Raw genomic sequence first — 6,470 nt, forward strand, 5'->3', positions numbered from 1 at the left:
ACAAGGACTCCACCAGCAGACAAGGATTCCACCAGCCGACAAGGACTCCACCAGCTGACAAGGACATCCACCAGCCAACGACTCCACCAGCCGACAAGGACTCCACCAGCCGACAAGGACTCCACCAGCCAGCAAGGACTCCACAAGCCGACAAGGACTCCACCAGCCGACAAGGACATCCACCAGCCAACAAGGACATCCACCAACCGACAAGGACCTCCACCAGCCGACAAGGACTCCACCAGCAGACAAGGACTCCACCAGCCGACAAGGACTCCACCAGCCGACAAGGACATCCACCAGCCAACAAGGACATCCACCTGCCGACGACTCCACCAGCCAGCAAGGACTCCACAAGCCGACAAGGACATCCACCAGCCGACAAGGACTCCACCAGCCGACAAGGACATCCACCAGCCGACAAGGACTCCACCAGCCGACAAGGACATCTACCAGCCGACAAGGACTCCACCAGCCGACAAGGACATCTACCAGCCGACAAGGACATCCACCAACTGACAAGGACATCCACCAGCCGACAAGGACATCCACCAGCCGACAAGGACTCCACCAGCCGACAAGGACATCCACCAGCCGACAAGGACATCCACCAACTGACAAGGACATCCACCAGCCGACAAGGACATCCACCAGCCGACAAGGACATCCACCAACTGACAAGGACATCCACCAGCCGACAAGGACATCCACCAGCTGACAAGGACATCCACCAGCCGACAAGGACATCCACCAGCCGACAAGGACTCCACCAGCAGACAAGGACTCCACCAGCCGACAAGGACTCCACCAGCCGACAAGGACATCCACCAGCCAACAAGGACATCCACCTGCCGACGACTCCACCAGCCAGCAAGGACTCCACAAGCCGACAAGGACATCCACCAGCCGACAAGGACTCCACCAGCCGACAAGGACATCTACCAGCCGACAAGGACTCCACCAGCCGACAAGGACATCTACCAGCCGACAAGGACATCCACCAACTGACAAGGACATCCACCAGCCGACAAGGACATCCACCAGCCGACAAGGACTCCACCAGCCGACAAAGACATCCACCAGCCGACAAGGACATCCACCAACTGACAAGGACATCTACCAGCCGACAAGGACATCCACCAACTGACAAGGACATCCACCAGCCGACAAGGACATCCACCAGCCGACAAGGACATCCACCAGCCGACAAGGACATCCACCAGCCGACAAGGACTCCACCAACCGACAAGGACTCCAACAGCCGACAAGGACATCCACCAGCCGACAAGGACTCCACCAGCAGACAAGGACTCCACCAGCCGACAAGGACATCCACCAGCCGACAAGGACTCCACCAACCGACAAGGACATCTACCAGCCGACAAGGACTCCACCAACCGACAAGGACTCCACCAGCCGTCAAGGACATCCACCAGCCGACAAGGACATCCACCAGCCGACAAGGACTCCACCAGCCGCCAAGGACATCCACCAGCCGACAAGGACTCCACCAACCGACAAGGACTCCACCAGCCGACAAAGACATCCACCAGCCGACAAGGACATCCACCAGCCGCCAAGGACATCCACCAGCCGACAAGGACTCCACCAACCGACAAGGACTCCACCAGCCGACAAAGACATCCACCAGCCGACAAGGACTCCACCAGCCGACAAGGACTCCACCAGCCGACAAGGACATCCACCAGCCGACAAGGACTCCACCAGCCGACAAGGACATCCACCAGCCGACAAGGACTCCACCAGCAGACAAGGACTCCACCAGCCGACAAGGACTCCACCAGCCGACAAGGACTCCACCAGCCGACAAGGACATCCACCAGCCGACAAGGACTCCACCAGCCAACAAGGACTCCACCAGCCGACAAGGACATCCACCAGCCGACAAGGACATCCACCAGCCGACAAGGACCTCCACCAGCCGACAAGGACTCCACCAGCCGACAAGGACATCCACCAGCCAACAAGGACATCCACCAACCGACAAGGACCTCCACCAGCCGACAAGGACTCCACCAGCCGACAAGGACATCTACCAGCCGACAAGGACTCCACCAGCCAACAAGGACTCCACCAGCCGACAAGGACATCCACCAACCGACAAGGACATCCACCAGCCAACAAGGACATCCACCAGCCGACAAGGACATCCACCAGCCGACAAGGACATCCACCAACCGACAAGGACCTCCACCAGCCGACAAGGACTCCACCAGCAGACAAGGACTCCACCAGCCGACAAGGACTCCACCAGCTGACAAGGACATCCACCAGCCAACGACTCCACCAGCCGACAAGGACTCCACCAGCCGACAAGGACTCCACCAGCCAGCAAGGACTCCACAAGCCGACAAGGACTCCACCAGCCGACAAGGACATCCACCAGCCAACAAGGACATCCACCAACCGACAAGGACCTCCACCAGCCGACAAGGACTCCACCAGCAGACAAGGACTCCACCAGCCGACAAGGACTCCACCAGCCGACAAGGACATCCACCAGCCAACAAGGACATCCACCTGCCGACGACTCCACCAGCCAGCAAGGACTCCACAAGCCGACAAGGACATCCACCAGCCGACAAGGACTCCACCAGCCGACAAGGACATCCACCAGCCGACAAGGACTCCACCAGCCGACAAGGACATCTACCAGCCGACAAGGACTCCACCAGCCGACAAGGACATCTACCAGCCGACAAGGACATCCACCAACTGACAAGGACATCCACCAGCCGACAAGGACATCCACCAGCCGACAAGGACTCCACCAGCCGACAAGGACATCCACCAGCCGACAAGGACATCCACCAACTGACAAGGACATCCACCAGCCGACAAGGACATCCACCAGCCGACAAGGACATCCACCAACTGACAAGGACATCCACCAGCCGACAAGGACATCCACCAGCTGACAAGGACATCCACCAGCCGACAAGGACATCCACCAGCCGACAAGGACTCCACCAGCAGACAAGGACTCCACCAGCCGACAAGGACTCCACCAGCCGACAAGGACATCCACCAGCCAACAAGGACATCCACCTGCCGACAACTCCACCAGCCAGCAAGGACTCCACAAGCCGACAAGGACATCCACCAGCCGACAAGGACTCCACCAGCCGACAAGGACATCTACCAGCCGACAAGGACTCCACCAGCCGACAAGGACATCTACCAGCCGACAAGGACATCCACCAACTGACAAGGACATCCACCAGCCGACAAGGACATCCACCAGCCGACAAGGACTCCACCAGCCGACAAAGACATCCACCAGCCGACAAGGACATCCACCAACTGACAAGGACATCTACCAGCCGACAAGGACATCCACCAACTGACAAGGACATCCACCAGCCGACAAGGACATCCACCAGCCGACAAGGACATCCACCAGCCGACAAGGACTCCACCAGCCGACAAGGACTCCAACAGCCGACAAGGACTCCAACAGCCGACAAGGACTCCACCAGCAGACAAGGACTCCACCAGCCGACAAGGACTCCACCAGCCGACAAGGACTCCAACAGCCGACAAGGACTCCAACAGCCGACAAGGACTCCACCAGCCGACAAGGACTCCACCAGCCGACAAGGACTCCACCAGCCGACAAGGACTCCACCAGCCGACAAGGACTCCAACAGCCGACAAGGACTCCAACAGCCGACAAGGACATCCACCAGCCGACAAGGACATCCACCAGCCGACAAGGACATCCACCAGCCGACAAGGACATCCACCTGCCGACGACTCCACCAGCCAGCAAGGACTCCACAAGCCGACAAGGACATCCACCAGCCGACAAGGACTCCACCAGCCGACAAGGACATCCACCAGCCGACAAGGACTCCACCAGCCGACAAGGACATCTACCAGCCGACAAGGACATCCACCAGCCGACAAGGACATCTACCAGCCGACAAGGACATCTACCAGCCGACAAGGACTCCACCAGCCGACAAGGACATCTACCAGCCGACAAGGACATCCACCAACTGACAAGGACATCCACCAGCCGACAAGGACATCCACCAGCCGACAAGGACATCCACCAGCCGACAAGGACATCCACCAGCCGACAAGGACATCCACCAGCCGACAAGGACTCCACCAGCCGACAAGGACTCCACCAGCCGACAAGGACATCCACCAGCCGACAAGGACATCCACCAGCCGACAAGGACTCCACCAGCCGACAAGGACTCCACCAGCCGACAAGGACTCCACCAGCCGACAAGGACATCCACCAGCCGACAAGGACTCCACCAGCCGACAAGGACTCCACCAGCCGACAAGGACTCCACCAGCCGACAAGGACTCCAACAGCCGACAAGGACTCCACCAGCCGACAAGGACTCCACCAGCCGACAAGGACTCCACCAGCCGACAAGGACTCCACCAGCCGACAAGGACTCCAACAGCCGACAAGGACTCCAACAGCCGACAAGGACTCCACCAGCCGACAAGGACTCCACCAGCCGACAAGGACTCCACCAGCCGACAAGGACTCCAACAGCCGACAAGGACTCCAACAGCCGACAAGGACTCCAACAGCCGACAAGGACATCCACCAGCCGACAAGGACTCCACCAGCCGACAAGGACTCCACCAGCCGACAAGGACTCCACCAGCCGACAAGGACATCCACCTGCCGACAAGGACATCCACCAGCCGACAAGGACATCCACCAGCCGACAAGGACATCCACCAGCCGACAAGGACATCCACCAGCCGACAAGGACATCCACCAGCCGACAAGGACATCCACCAGCCGACAAGGACATCCACCAGCCAACGACTCCACCAGCTGACGACTCCACCAGCCGACAAGGACATCCACCAGCCGACAAGGACATCCACCAGCCGACAAGGACTCCACCAGCCGACAAGGACTCCAACAGCCGACAAGGACTCCAACAGCCGACAAGGACTCCAACAGCCGACAAGGACATCCACCAGCCGACAAGGACTCCACCAGCCGACAAGGACTCCACCAGCCGACAAGGGCTTCACCAGCCGACAAGGACATCCACCAGCCAACAAGGACATCCACCAGCCGACAAGGACATCCACCAGCCGAAAAGGACTCCACCAGCCGAAAAGGACATCCACCAGCCGACAAGGACTCCACCAGCCGACAAGGACATCTACCAGCCGACAAGGACATCCACCAGCCGACAAGGACATCCACCAGCCGACAAGGACTCCACCAGCCGACAAGGACTCCAACAGCCGACAAGGACTCCACCAGCCGACAAGGACATCCACCTGCCGACAAGGACATCCACCAGCCGACAAGGACATCCACCAGCCGACAAGGACATCCACCAGCCGACAAGGACATCCACCAGCCGACAAGGACATCCACCAGCCGACAAGGACATCCACCAGCCGACAAGGACATCCACCAGCCGACAAGGACATCCACCAGCCAACGACTCCACCAGCCGACGACTCCACCAGCCAGCAAGGACTCCACCAGCCAACAAGGACTCCACCAGCCGACAAGGACATCCACCAGCCGACAAGGACATCCACCAGCCGACAAGGACCTCCACCAGCCGACAAGGACTCCACCAGCCGACAAGGACATCCACCAGCCAACAAGGACATCCACCAACCGACAAGGACCTCCACCAGCCGACAAGGACTCCACCAGCCGACAAGGACATCTACCAGCCGACAAGGACTCCACCAGCCAACAAGGACTCCACCAGCCGACAAGGACATCCACCAACCGACAAGGACATCCACCAGCCAACAAGGACATCCACCAGCCGACAAGGACATCCACCAGCCGACAAGGACATCCACCAACCGACAAGGACCTCCACCAGCCGACAAGGACTCCACCAGCAGACAAGGACTCCACCAGCCGACAAGGACTCCACCAGCTGACAAGGACATCCACCAGCCAACGACTCCACCAGCCGACAAGGACTCCACCAGCCGACAAGGACTCCACCAGCCAGCAAGGACTCCACAAGCCGACAAGGACTCCACCAGCCGACAAGGACATCCACCAGCCAACAAGGACATCCACCAACCGACAAGGACCTCCACCAGCCGACAAGGACTCCACCAGCAGACAAGGACTCCACCAGCCGACAAGGACTCCACCAGCCGACAAGGACATCCACCAGCCAACAAGGACATCCACCTGCCGACGACTCCACCAGCCAGCAAGGACTCCACAAGCCGACAAGGACATCCACCAGCCGACAAGGACTCCACCAGCCGACAAGGACATCCACCAGCCGACAAGGACTCCACCAGCCGACAAGGACATCTACCAGCCGACAAGGACTCCACCAGCCGACAAGGACATCTACCAGCCGACAAGGACATCCACCAACTGACAAGGACATCCACCAGCCGACAAGGACATCCACCAGCCGACAAGGACTCCACCAGCCGACAAGGACATCCACCAGCCGACAAGG

The sequence above is a fragment of the Ascaphus truei genome, chromosome 23 (genome assembly GCF_040206685.1).
Source record: "Ascaphus truei isolate aAscTru1 chromosome 23, aAscTru1.hap1, whole genome shotgun sequence".
Classification (NCBI taxonomy): domain Eukaryota; kingdom Metazoa; phylum Chordata; class Amphibia; order Anura; family Ascaphidae; genus Ascaphus; species Ascaphus truei.